We start from the raw sequence: 13,757 nt of genomic DNA, 5'->3' as shown, positions 1-13,757 counted from the left end.
GAAATCTGCCTCTAAACACTTTTGAAGCATCTCCTGCCTCTCTTTAAATCGTAGCACCAGTCCTCCATGCTATCTTAAACTAAGAAGCTGAAATGATGAGAAAATGTGAATGTTCCAAAGCGAGTGAATATACAGACCGAGAAGATGTTTGCCCAGAGCAACATGGCAAGGACTAATAAACACGACTCTTATCCTCACCTCTGGCACTTCTAAAAGTGGAAAGAGAACAGTTCTTACTACATCTTTTCCTACTTTTTAAAGCATCATTAATAATGCAAGATTTAACCTTTGAAGGCCATTCATTTTAATAGCTATATTTGGAAGGAGAATGATGCTAATTTAATGCGTTTATGCCCTCTTCTTTGCCTGGACATGCATAGTAACAGGAGAGGAAAATACCTAAAATAATATTCATTTACTGTACATTGAGAATTCTCCACAGAGTGTCATAAAAAAGAAACAATCGTCTGCCACAGTTAAGTCGAAGTTCAAGCCCGTCCACTTCTGGCCACAGTTGTCCTCCAGCTGACTCATCCTGAAGTTTTCATTTCATGACTCTCAGCCAGCACAGTACAGTATGCAAAAAATAAGGAGTTTATTTTAACAAAAATAGAAGGAAATCGGGCTACAGGCTTGTCACACAGAACTCCCGAAAGTGTGCTGTTGGTATTTTACTAGAAAATTAGGAAATCCAGTAAAGTCTTAACATTGGCAGCATTTGAGTACAGACTGGCCATTTCTCAGGCCGCTTATACACTCAAGGCAAAATATAAATCTGAACATGTCGACCTTTGGTATGATCTCCAGCAGCTTGATGTAGAAGAAAGTAAACTCCATACAAATACTGTCCTTCAAGTATGCTAAGATTTGACTGCATGAGGAAAAGATTTTACAATATCCAGACACATTCAAATAGCAATGTGTACCAACATTTCTAAATATCACTTATAATTGGTGATTAATCAGTATAATCACACCTCCATAACCCCACACTCCCGGTGGTAAACAAGAAGAGATGGGCATTAACTAAGTTTACACATTCAAACTCAAGCAGACCTTAAAGATCCCAACCAGCCTTTCTGGAACTTCATTCAGCTGGTCAGTGTTGAATTAGAGCCATCTCATATAAACGTGAAGCTGAAGACCACCCAAACAAACCCCACAGATGTTCAATTCCAAATTTCCCAGTCATCAACTTGACAGCATTTGTCCATCTACATGCCATTCATCCATTTATTTGTCATTCATCCATCCATTTGTAATTCATCCAATCCATTTGCTATTCATCCCATCCACTTGTCATTCATATATTCATTTATCATTTATTCATCCACTTGTCATTCATCCATTCATTTGTCATTCATCCATCCACTTGTCATTCATACATTCATTTGTATTTCATCCCATTCATTTGTCATTCATCTCTTCATTTATCCATCCACTTGTCATTCATCCAACCCACTTGTCATTCATCCATTCATTTGCCATTCATCTATTCACTTATCATTTACTAGCAAAATACCCGCACTTCGTAGCGGAGAAGTAGTGTGTTAAAGAAGTTATGAAAAAGAAAAGGAAACATTTTAAAAATAACGTAACATGATTGTCAATGTAAATTTTTGTCACTGTTATGAGTGTTGCTGTCATCAAGGATTTGATTATCATTATTTCTTTCAATCAGGTTTGTATCTGAAGGATGTGTTGTGTTCAAGTTACATTCCGTGTTTGTCAACCATTGTAAAGATAACAGGTTTCATCATTCGAAGAGTTCACTATCCAAATCGCTACTTGTGAATCTAAGATGTTTAACAGGCTTTCCCGGTATTAACTTGTGGATTTGCCTGCAAATATTTAGAGGCAGCGTGTCTATGAACTTGTGGAATCGCCTGCAAGTATTTAACGACAGACTCTCTATGAACTTGTGGATTAGCCCGTGAGTATTTAGCGGCAGCGTCTCTATGAACTTGTGGATTTGCCTGCGATTATTTAGCGTCAGCGTGTCTATTAACTTGTGGATTTTTTTGCAAGTATTTGGCGGCAGCGTCACAAAGTTGTTTCCATCTAGCTGCATCAGAAAATGTACCACGACATCTGACACGCCTCCTTTTTACTGTTTTCTCACAGCTTGGATTGCTGCTGACGGACGGCCTTATATGGGCAGGCAGTCAATTACGTGGTAGGTGTGGAAATGAGGGACGCAATATAGGCAGGCAGCCAACTACGTGGGAGGTGTGTTGATGGGGGATGCAACTCCGCCTCACACGGCAACCGAGCTGCAGGCTATGGACGTATATATGTACATAAGTAAGATACAATTATGACCGTTATGCATAGAAGTTCGAAATGAAATCTGCTTAACTTTCGTAAGTAAGCTGTAAGGAATAAGCCTGCCAAATTTCAGCCTTCTACCTACACGGGAAGTTGGAGAATTAGTGATGAGTGAGTCAGTGAGTCAGTGAGTCAGTCAGTGAGGGCTTTGCCTTTTATTAGTATAGATTCATCCACTTGCCATTCATCCCATCCACTTGTCATTCATCCGTTAATTTGTCATTCAGCCCATCTACTTGCCATTCATCCCATCCACTTGTCATTCATCCATTCATTTGTAATTCATCCAATCCACTTGTCATTCATCTATTCATTTATCATTTATTCGTCCATTTGTCATTCATCCCATCCATTTGTCATTCATCCATTAAGTTGTCATTCATTCCATCTACTTGCCATTCATCCCATCCTCTTGTCATTCATCCATTCATTTGTCATTCATTCCATCCATTTGTTATTCATCCATTCATTTATCATTCATTCATCCATTTTTTATTCATCCATTCATTTGTCTTTCATTCCACCGGTTGCCCTCCATCCCGCTCCACAAGTCCTTTTTCTCTTCTGCTTTCTTTTCATTCCATGCAGTGCTTGATGTACACCAAAATGACAAACCTCGGACTAATAAAGACTCATCAGTTACTAACACATTTATGCCATTCTTATTTTGTACTTTTTCCACATGTGCCTTGCTTAAGTACTTTAATAACATTCAAGTGTTGTTCAGAAATATGTAGGTGTGTGTGCGTGTGTGTGTGTTTGTGTGATGAAGGCCTAATGCCAAACAAGCTCATGTTTCTAACTTTCTGTCTGTCAGGTGACTTGTAGCCGGACGTCTATTAATACATAACAGCACACAATATCTATGCATATTTTGTGAGCATGAATGAATATATATTATATATATATGTTAGATACCTTCTCATACATATACAAGCTGACTGCTAAAAAAATAAATAAGTGAGCTGCATGAAATGGAAGAGGCCACATACAAACATACAGTACACCACAAATGAGTGCAATACAGTGCATCAATGCCTAAATCTTTGATCAAAATGCATAACATAACATTTCAAGCCAGGTTAATCACATTCAATGTCCTGGGAGGCTACAGTCTATCCTGGAGGCACTGGGCACAGGGCAGGAGGCAGGTCTGCAGTGCCCACTCACACACATATCCACTCAAAGATATTTCGGGCCTGTCAATTAAACTAAGCTGAACATCTTCAAGAGAGAAAAACTAATGCAGACACAAAGAGAAACAAGAGTCTGGCACAGGATACAAAAGTAGGACATTGTATGCATGGGATGGGATTTTCCCCGATAACCACTCATGACTTTGCATATAATAGGTAAAAACCAAATTAGCCTAATCTGCAACTGATAAAACAAAAAAAAAAACACAAGAACATACACACTCAACACAGTCGCTGCAAAGGCCAGGCCTACAAGACTTTGAGGCAGCATCTCCAGGTCACAATGTATAATCATTCATGTATTATTGCTGCCTCATCCTGCTTTTTTGTGAATAAAGAACTGCAGCTGAGGTGATGTGGAGACTGATGGGCATAATAGGGAGAATGCAAAAAGATAAGAGGAGTCTTTGTAGAAGTGCACTTCTGTGGTGCCTAAACTGTTGTCTTCTCCTTCTGTGGAGCATTCACTTCTCTTAAAGGCATTCTATAAAATAAATACCCCAGCATACCATTTAGATTACTGTCTATCCACACATCCATCCATTTTCTAAATCCAATTATCCAGAGAAGGGTCTCAGGGAAGCTTGAGTCTATCCTTACAAGCACTGAGTACAAGGCAAGAACAATCCCTGGACAGAGTGACACACACATCTGGCATTGTCAACCACCTAACCTGCATGTCTTTTGAACTGTTGGATGACACAGTAGCACCTGGAGGAAACCTATGAGCACGGGGAGAACATGCAAATTTCATGCCGAGAGGATCCGAGATGGAAATGCTGGTCTCCTTGTTGTGAGGCAACAGTATTACCACTATGCCATCATGGTGCCCAGCCTGTTAAATGGGCGATTAAGGAAAATAAATGTGTTAATAGCCTGAACATGTTTTGAAAGAAAATATAACAGAAAATTATTTTTTTGAAATTAATGAAATTTGTTTTATTGCCTAAAGAAATTAGTAACTGACCCGAAGTAAAGCTGCTTATTCAGGATTTCTGGTTACATTCTATTGTGGTCACTCTTAACTGAACATTATCAATCTTATGCAAGATGGTAGTGCAAAATGATAAAATTGGAATATTTTCTCAAATATCATTTAAATTAATCAGTGATTCTGTATTGTTCCTGTGTGTGTGTGTGGGCTCTGCAATGCACTGCACATGGCTGGCTCCAGCCTTGCTCCGAATTCCATCAAGCTAAGCTCCAGCTCTGTGACCTTTCATCAGATTAAGCAGGTTATCCGTCCATCCATTATCCAACCCGCTATATCTTAACTAGAGGGTCACGGGGGTCTGCTGGAGCTAATCCCTGCCAACGCAGGGCGCAAGGCAGGAAATAAACCATGGGCAGGGCGCCAGCCCACCACAGGGCACAAACACACAAGCACACACAAGGGACAATTTAGAATCGCCAGTGCACCTAACCTGCATGTCTTTGGACTGTGGGAGAAAACCTACGCAGACACTGGGAGAACATGCGAACTCCAAGTAGGGAGGAGGGCCCAGTTAGCGAACCCACTGGTCCACCATGCCGCCCTTAAGCAGGTTATGTTATATGAAAAACTGATTAATTATTAAATCTCCAGAAACTTTAAACAAAATTTAAACTTACTGTTTTATTGTCACAGTAACCACAAAGGGCAGCTTTAGCCTTCAAAGGTTCTTTTTTTTAATTTGGTGGGCAAGTTAATCCTGGAAATGCCTAAGTTATTAGTGTTGTTCCATATGTACGCCCTGCAATGCTTACCTCTGGAACCCTTAATAAAGGCTGACTACCTCTGTAAAGGATTCAGCACTAAACATCTGAATCATCCACCTTGCTCTCAGTTGCACCCACTGCAAGGGCCAAACCTCTGAATAAATTAGCAAAGGCCAAGAGATCTGCTCCTGCCGAGATCCCAGAAGACACCCTGCTCCCTGTTCACTACCTTTGGAAAGAGTTTGAGCAGATATGCCATCTGCGACTGGCTATACTTGAAACGCTGGCACTAAACACTCAAACAGGGACCAGGACCCTGATCCCACAGGACCACAATGAGATAATATCCAAACTTTATTTCAATCTAAATGTATTTTTATTTGCAGAGAAACCAGGCTTATATCCAAATGTTACATAATACAATGGAGGAACACATACGACCTGGATGATTCAAATCAGAGTCACACAGCAAGCTTCAGGTCATATGGTCAATTGACTTTGGGTTACTACAGTCTTTGACTTTTTAGGCCACATGTGATATGTGTTTTCTCTTCTCCACTTGTGATGGGACATTCTTTATAAACAACTGTTTTCATTGAATTATGGGAACTGAACCATGAGCACGAACAAATCAGTTCAGTAGAGCTCAATGGGAGTGCTAAAGCACATGCATGACGCTATGAGCCTCTTTAATTTAATGTTTGTAGTGCACATGAAGGTACTATCCTTCTGATTCATGATTCTTTCTAGTTACAAGTAACTCATCCTCAGCAATCAAGAAGTCTATCATTGATCATTCTCTTTCTGATCATACAAGTATAATACAGTAACAACACATTCATATTAGAAAGTGTTCAATGTTTGTTTTGCACAATGTGTTATTAAAATTCTTTTAAACAGAATATGCACTCACTGGTTACTTTATTAGGTACTCCTGTTCAACTGCTTGTAAACGTAAATATAGAATCAGCCAATCACACGGCAGCAACACAGTGCATTTACGAAAGTAGACATTGTCAGGCTGATGTGCTGACGTTCAAACCAAGAATCAGAAGGGTCTCTAGGGTTGACAGAGAATTGGGAAAATATCCAGTGAGTGGCAGATCTCTGAGTGAAAATGCCTCGTTGATGCCAGAGGTCAGAGGAGAATGGCCAGAAAGGTTCGAGCTGATATAGAGGCAACTGTAAGTCAAATAACCACTCATTACAAATGAGGTATGCAGAAGAGCATCTCTGAAAACACAACATGCCAAACCTTGAAGAAGATGGGCTACAACAGCAGGAGAGAACACCGGGTACTACTCCTGTCAGCAAGAACAAGCAACTGAGGCTACAATTTGCAAAGTCTCACCAAAATTGGACAATAGAAGATAGGAAAAATGTTTTCAGATCTGCTGTCTCAATTTCTGCTGCGACATTCAGATGGTAGAGTAAGAATTTAGCATTAACAACATGAAACCATGGATTCATCCTGCCTTGTATCACCAGTATTGGTGGTGTTGGTGTAATGGTGTGGGGGATATTTCCTTGGCACCCCTTGTCCCTCTAGTACCAACTAAGCATTGTTTAAATGCCACCACCTACCTGAGTATTGTTGCTGACCATGTTGATCTCCTTATGACTGCAATGTACCCATCTTCTGATGACTACTGGATAACGCACCATGTCACAAAAGTCAAATCACCTCAAACTGGTTTCCTGAACATGAGAATGAATTCATTGGACTCAAATGGCCTCCACATTCACCAGATCTCAATCCAATAGAGCACCTTTGAGATGCAGTGTAACGGGAGATTTGCATCAAAGATGGGCAGCCCAAAAAATCTGCAGCAATTGCATGATACTATCATATCAATATGGACCACAGTCCCTGTGGAATGTTTCCAGCACCTTGTTGAATCTATGCTCCAAAGAATTACGGAAGTTCTGAAGGCAAAAGTGGGTTGAACTCAGTACTACAACCCCAATTCCAATGAAGTTCGGACGTTGTGTAAAACGTAAAAAAAACAGAATACGATGATTTGCAAATCCTTTTCAACCTATATTCAATTGAGTACACTACAAAGACAAGATATCTAATGTTCAAACTGATAAACTTTATTGTTTTTTTGCAAATCTTCACTCATTTTGAATTTGATGCCTGCAACATGTTCGAAAAAAGCTGGGACAGGGGCAGCAAAAGACTGGGAAAGTTGGGAAATGTTCAAAAAACACCTGTTTTGAACATTCCACAGGTGAACAGGTTAATTGGAAACAGGTGTTTGTCAGGGTATAAAAGGCGCATCCCCAAAAAGGCTCAGTCTTCCACAAGCAAGGATGGGGAAAGGTTCACCCCTTTGTGAACAACTACGTGGGCAAATAGTCCAGCAGTTTAACAACAATGTTTCTCAACGTTCAATTGCAAGGAATCTAGGGATTTCATCATCTAGTGTCCATAATATCATCAAAAGATTCAGAGAATCTGGAGAAATCTCTGCACGTAAGCTGCAAGGCCGAATGCCAACACTGGATGCCCGTGACCTTTGATCACTCAGGCAGCACTGCATTAAAAACCAACATCATTCTGTAAAGGATATTACCACGTGGGCTCAGGAATACTTCAGAAAACCATTGTCAGTTAACACAATTTGCCACTACATCTACAAGGAAAACCTTCTTGGTGTTTTCACACGTGTGTCTGGGACATCTGTCTGACGGGTTCAACGGGGCAACAGCGACCCCTGGCGTCCACAGTACTAAAACAGGGTAATGTTATATGAAGTGTTATCATGTTAAATATGTAACTAAAATATTCATTAACATATATATTCATATTCATAAATATATACGTATGTCAATGAATAGTATGATTTATTAAGTTATATATTTTTCATGTGATCAGAGAAGACCCCTCCTAAACTAAATGAATCAAACATCAAACAATCAAACAAATGAAATGAATCGACTTAAATGGGTAGTTTGAAATAATCAAATCAGCAAAGTATGTAAAATGTCCATCAGTATATTCCTCTTGTAATATCTCTGACAATGATCCTTTCTTTTACAGAATGCCTAGGTAGCTGACCATGCAAGAATTATATCTGCTAAAACTGGACAACTCATTATTAACGGTGGTCCTTTTACTTGTCAGTGAAGTTATGTTAAGTTAAATATAATAGCATGTTGACTACAAGGTTCCCAAGCTCCTGTTTCACATCCTCTTACAAGCATATACACACTGGTTGGTTTATTGAAGGTTAAAAGAATGCAGTTTAGTAGTAATAACATTTTTTTAGCTTTTGCTTTTAGATTTGCATACGTTCAAGTATTTCTCAATTTATTTGTGTGCATTCCACCACCCTCATTCTCTTGAAGAACATTCCACCCTATGAGTCAGTTACTTGCTGCCTTCTCTCCAAAAGGGCAGCTGCCTGCTAAACTCCTGTTTAAATACACACTATCAAAACTAATGTTAACTTTTCCAGTTTATTCACCTAAAAGTCTCATCTTACTCAAAGAATCCTATGATAATTCTAATAGCCACACACATTAAATATTATGAGCCTTATTTAACAAACTGTAAAAGCACATCTTTCTCGCCTCAGTGCACTTGCTGTTTTTTTAACATGACAAGCTCTAAATGTGGAAAGGACACAGTTCTAACTACAACTGTAGGTATTTTCTAAAGCATCATGAATAATGTTAAGATATAGTATTCGAAAGCCACTGATATTAACAGCAATATCTGAAGGTATAGTGACTCTAATTTAATGCATTTCTGTCCTTTTCTTTCCCTTGACATATGTAACAATACCTGGAATATATTAATATACTGTATATTGAGTATTCCTCATGGAACATCATAAAAATGATCTGCTCACACAATTAAGTCAAGGTTCAAGTCCATCCACTTCCGGTCACAGCTGTCCTCCAGCTGACTTATGCTGAACTTTTCATTTAATCACTCACAACCAGCACAATGCAGTACACAACAAATATTGAATTTATTTTAACAAAAATAGAAGAAAATCAGGAAAGTGTCTCATCACACAGAAATGCTGAAAGTGTGCTTAGTTTGGTATTTTTTTTTTTTAATTTAGTAAACCCGATAAAGTCTTAACTTTGGTCTGATAAACTACATTTGAGTACAGATTTGCCATTTCTCAGGTCATCCCCATGCCCACGCCAAAATATAAATCGGAACATAACAGACCTTTTGATTTAGGCTTCATCACCAGCAGCGTGAAGTAGAAGCCCAAAAGAAGTGTATTCTTTAAAATATTGTCATTTTTGGGATGCAAAGCTCTGAGAGATAAAGATACATTCAAATAACACGATATATTGTACTAGCATATCCAAATGTCTTTTTAAATTGATGATAACCAGTATAATCTTTCTGAGTCATCTCATATAAACATGAACCTGAAGACCAGCAAGAAAAAAACAGAAGTCGAAGTCCAAATTCCCCAGTCATCAGTGAAGTAACACTCATCCGTCCATTTGTCATTCATCCCATCCACACTTCTTTTTTGCAACCCTGCTTTTTCCAATCCATGCCACAGCTTAGGCAGGCAGTGAGGTGTAATGGGTCCAGTGCTACTCTGTGACCAGGAGCAAGTCACTTCACCTGCCTGTGCACCTAAATGTCACCAACTGTATCGCAAATGTTCTAAGTCGCCTTCGTTAAAAGCGTTTGCCGTAAACATAAGCTAAATGTACAGTATACCTGATTGACCAACCACCACACCAATAAACAAGCATCTGCTACTCTAACATTTACAACACTCTCATTTTCTTCTCTAATCTTTTTAGGTGTGACTTGATTAATACTTCAGTAATGTTTAAGATTGCTTAAAAAATATGCATGTATGTGTTTGTATTTCTGTGTGTGTGGTGAAGACTTAATGCGGAACAAACTTCTAACTTTTTGTCTGTCAGTAAGGTGTAGATGAGTATCATGTAATGCATACTGACACACACTGTCTACATATATGTGCATATATTGTGTGTGCATGAATGGTCACTATACATTATATACAGTATATATATATATACATACTGTATATATGTACTATATACTACTGTGTATGCAGTACATAGATAAACATATTATATACTGTATAAATATATTTATATATAAGCATATGCATAAAACTGGCTTCTCATCTGGGGTTGCTTGTGCTACTGAGTTTAAATGGAACGCTTTAGATCGATGGACAGGTGGATATATTTGTATGTGTGTATAAATGGAGAGATTTATTACAGCTCAATATGCGTAAGATGTTCTTGTATGTATGGTTTACTGTTGAACTATATAAATACACAGCAATTATGTGTGGGCGTCTGTTAATGTGTGTGTGTTGTAAAAGGAACGCTTCTTAACACTTTACACATACTGTAAAGAAATGTATGAGAAAAAATTGATAGATAGATAGATAGATAGATAGATAGATAGATAGATAGATAGATAGATAGATAGATAGAGATAGATTTGCCACCAGAGAGTGCACATTAACACTTTATCAGTCAGGAAAATGCAAAAAGATCAGCTCAGAGTGTTTATGGAAGTGACTGCTTCAGGCTGAGCCATCTACAGTATTTTGTTGTGTTTTCTGTCCATGAAGCTTTCGCTTTTCTTCAGTCTTGTACATTAAGTACCCCCAACATGCCATTTAGATCACAGTCTATTAAAAGTGCAATTTAGGAAAATAAATGTGTTAAAGGCCCTCACATTTTTTTCAAAGAAAACATAATAGAAACAATATCTTGAAGAATTTAATTAAATTTATTTTATTGACCAAATGAATAGATATAAGGTTACTTAATTCAAATTTGTTGTTGCATTTTGCTGTGCTCACTATACCTTTTTGCACTTATACAACATCTTAATGCAAGACAATATAAAATGGTGAAATCAAAATATTTTCTAGAATTTCAGGTAAATTAATTGAAAATTCCATATTGACCCTGTGTGCTCTGCAATGCACTGGTGTCATGTTCATGGCTGGCTCCTGCTTTACATCTAATGTTGCCAGGATAAGCTCCAGCTTTGTGACCTTAAACTGGATTAGGCAAGATTGAGAATGTTACGTTATATGAACTATTTTTATGTTTAATTGAGCTTTTTAAAAAATGGATGGACAGATGGAAATGAATGTGTGCGTGTATAAACAGATTTAAAGATTCATTAAGGTTTATTATGTGTAAAGTGTACTTGTTTGTATGTTTCAGTGTTGAATTGTATGTGTGGGCGTCAGTGTGTATATATGGCAAAAGGCGCACTTCGTAACTCTGTTAAGTGCTGTAAAGAAATATATAAAGAAAAAAGGAAAAATATATGTATAATAAAACATGACACAGACAGACAGACAGACAGACAGACAGACAGACAGACAGACAGATAGATAGATAGATAGATAGATAGATAGATAGATTCATTAGTTTAAAATATGGATGCACATATGATTCCAAACTGGAAAAGCGCAACATAAGTTGGAATACAAGCATATTAACTTATACGTACAAATACACGACGTATAGTTCAATTGAAATACTGGCCTTTTCCCAAATGCCTTGAGATTAAATAATCAAGTTAATGCAGCGTGAAAATCATTTTAACTAAAGACCAATGGGAATGAGGAAATATGGTGCATAAAAAGCTGTTTTTTTTTCTTTCCGAGGGGGAGGGTGAAAAAGGACAAGAGTCGCACAAAGACAAGACACAATCTCAGCAGGCGCATCAGCTCCACAATGATCCGCCGTTTCGTTCTTCCGACGACAAGCGTCTTCACCTCTACGGCATAACAGTCTAGCCCAGCTTTAATAAATGTCGTTTCTTACCTTAATAAAGATCTGAATTGTTCCTGATCTCATCCGTCTTGGTCTTCTTTTTCGGAGTGTCCGGCACTGTGCATCGGTGAACCCCAAACACGTGATTCCCCCAAATGACAGCAGCACCCGGCGCTGATTTACTCAGTTTGTGACAAATCGCAGGGAAAAGGAAAAGTAAAGTAAAATTATCACATGCCGAGGATCTCCTTTTTCAGTGTCAGTACCCATGCATTTTGTGCAGGGCTACGTAATGAATCTGCAGACAGTATATGGAGACAATTGGATCAAAAATAAAAAAAACCGACGTTCAGATCCCCTAGCTCAAAGGACGCAGCTCGTTTGAGACCCATGGAAGAGTCGGTTAAAGTGGTTGGCTCTGCAACTCCTTATTAAAAAAAATACATTTATGCTTAAAAAAAATGTATAAGATTTTCAAATTAGAGATCGTCACCAACCCTCTGACGCTCTTTTTCCATTTTGGAAATTCCAGTTTTCAAGTTTGAATTTAAACGATCAATCTTTAAATAATTGCGAGTTATATTAATCTTTACAGGGAAAACAAATTCGAACAATCTCCATACACTGGACAGTGAAAAACAAAGCCCGCTGTTTCTTGCTTGGTTTAAAGTGAATAACGCAAAGGTTTCATCGGGTTTGTTTCTTTGTTCTGTTGTTTTATGTGGCTAATTTTGATGACCATATATTGTATCCTGCGATGCTTAGATTCCAGTGTAGCGGCTTTCAACGGTGGCCGGCATCTGTAGTCCATTAGGTTTATTTCTTAATGAAGTTAGCGTCGCGCCAGATGCATTTTCTCTTCCTTTCTCCAGTGTAAAAGCAGATTTCTCCTGCGCCTCTGATAATCATTACGTGAATAATGCAATTAACCACACAGGCGCTGTTCGGAATTTGAACAACGTATAACAGTACGGCCCTCACCCACCTCCAAACCCCCCGCCCCTCCCATCTCTCTCTCTCACACGCTTGCTCGCGCTCTCCCCAATAACTCCCACCGCCCCCGCCCCCTCCTCTTTGTGAGAAATCGCAGCGCAGTTAAGACCGATGAGCATCTCCTTCAGCTCCCATCGCAGGTGTATTTGTGCTCGACTCTCCGCTCTGTGGTAAGACAGACACACAGATTCCAGCTGATGTTTGCACTCAGCTGTAACCTCAACCTTTAGCGCCATACTCGTCATCTCACCACATTTTCCTATCCATTTATTTTACTCCAGCGGCTGGAAACTGGCACGAGATTTGTCACCCCACTTACTGATCCAGAGTTCAAATTTAATGGAAGTGTGCAAGACAGCCCACAAGTTTCTTTAAAAGAGTTAACTTTCCATTCATCCATCCATTATCCAACCCACTATATCCTAACTACAGGGTCATGGGGGTCTGCTGGAGCCAATCCCAGCCAACACAGGGCACAAGGCAGGAAACAAACCCCGGGCAGGGTGCCAGCCCAACACAGGAGTTACCTTTCCTGTTAAGTGAAATCAAGATTTTATTAGAACAGCTTCGAGCAGATGGTTGATTTAACAGGTACTCTTTTCTAATAAAGGAAAATGTAAGTCATCTTTGTTAAGCTTTTCTACTCCAAGGTTACTGCAGTGCCCTGCAGGGTCCTGATGAAGGGATACCTGGAGAAAGAGGTCATAAAAGCAGCACCTGTGAGCGTTAATTGTAAGGGGGTGGATGGGTTAGCGCAAAGAACATAAAGAACAC

The 13,757-nt window shown here is 38.9% G+C and overlaps 1 protein-coding gene across 1 annotated transcript in view; it reads right to left on the bottom strand.

Moving 5' to 3' along the window:
- The window catches only part of fam163ba (family with sequence similarity 163 member B, genome duplicate a), a 135,671-nt gene extending 122,705 nt beyond the window's left edge, over positions 1–12,966 (bottom strand). The window contains exon 1 of the mRNA XM_039762752.1: positions 12,042–12,966. The gene's annotated coding sequence lies outside the window, so the exon portion shown is untranslated. The remainder of the gene's footprint in view (positions 1–12,041) is intronic.
- Between the last annotated feature and the right edge of the window lie 791 nt (positions 12,967–13,757).

Source organism: Polypterus senegalus, chromosome 9 (assembly GCF_016835505.1).
Source record: "Polypterus senegalus isolate Bchr_013 chromosome 9, ASM1683550v1, whole genome shotgun sequence".
NCBI classification, from domain to species: domain Eukaryota; kingdom Metazoa; phylum Chordata; class Cladistia; order Polypteriformes; family Polypteridae; genus Polypterus; species Polypterus senegalus.
This window is presented reverse-complemented; position numbering and strand designations above follow the sequence as displayed.